Here is a 1191-nt window from a genome sequence, read left to right as displayed (position 1 = left end):
GTTGATCATAAATCTACATTGCTAAGTCAAATACATTTTGTAATTCAACTACCTATAGTCTTTCAGATTCAGCTCTGTAATGTATGTTGCAGATGCAGTTCCAGTACTGATGGCATCAGTCCTCTCTTGATTTATACTCTCAAACACCTTACCAAAATAGATTTGCAAAGGGAGCAGAAGCAGGATTATTTTTAATTCTGCAGTTAAAGCACAGGTGTTCATAAGAGATGAGTGACTTCTGCAATTCTGACACTTGAAGGAACTCATTTTCAGAAAGTACCCTCTTAAAGTGAAGTCATTTGTACCTCTTGAAAATCATGATCAAAAAGGACGTGGACTGGTTTGCTACTAGAGCTAAACCAGTTTTTACACATTCAACATATCCATTGTCATGAAATTCAGAAGGATTTAAGAAAGGGCTAATGGATCCTAATTTCAGTGCTATTCATCTTCCTACAGAAAATCATAAACCATTCTCTGGACTTTGTTTTTTTAAACTATAGGTAGATAATTAAGGAGCTACATATGCTTTGTAGCCTGTTTGATTCTAATCTAAGGGGTTAGTTTTCAACTTTTATAGTTGTGAGAATGAAAGGGCCTTAAATTTTTCAATTAGTATAGTTTTCACAATTCTAATGTTTTATATGGAAGGGCAGGTTGAGCTGCAGTACACTCAGTAGTAGTTTTGGATATCCTTCCAGGACATTCCCTGGTCTCCAACATCCAAAGATAACAGGCAAGAAGCGTCCAGCTGTAGCTTGACACAGAAAATGAGGATTGTCCAAACTCTAGATGTGTTAGTGATCAGCAAACCTTGTGCTCCACTCTCAGGAGAAACTATTTCAAACCTAGTGACTGTTTTTCTTCCTGGTTTGATGTTCTTTAAGATAGAGAAAACTAGCAAGCATTTGACTTTAAGTCATTTCATACTATAGTTTACATCTGTAGGTCACAGTCCTGCAGTTCTGTGTGCTTGAACATGGACCCACAGATAAGCTCAGCCTCCCACTATTTGCAGGATTAGTGCCAAATTATTTAAGCCATGCTGGTAAAAATTCACACGTGTAAGAACAGTATTGCTACTACTCAGATTGAAATCGCTGGTTTACATAGTAACTCATCTTAAAACTGGAGCAAGATGCAAAATGAACAAAAATCCTGCTTCCAGTGCAGTCAGTGAATGATTGTAGT

This window comes from Chaetura pelagica, unplaced genomic scaffold (genome assembly GCF_000747805.2).
Source record: "Chaetura pelagica isolate M959 unplaced genomic scaffold, ChaPel_1.0 scaffold52, whole genome shotgun sequence".
NCBI classification, from domain to species: domain Eukaryota; kingdom Metazoa; phylum Chordata; class Aves; order Apodiformes; family Apodidae; genus Chaetura; species Chaetura pelagica.
This window is presented reverse-complemented; position numbering follows the sequence as displayed.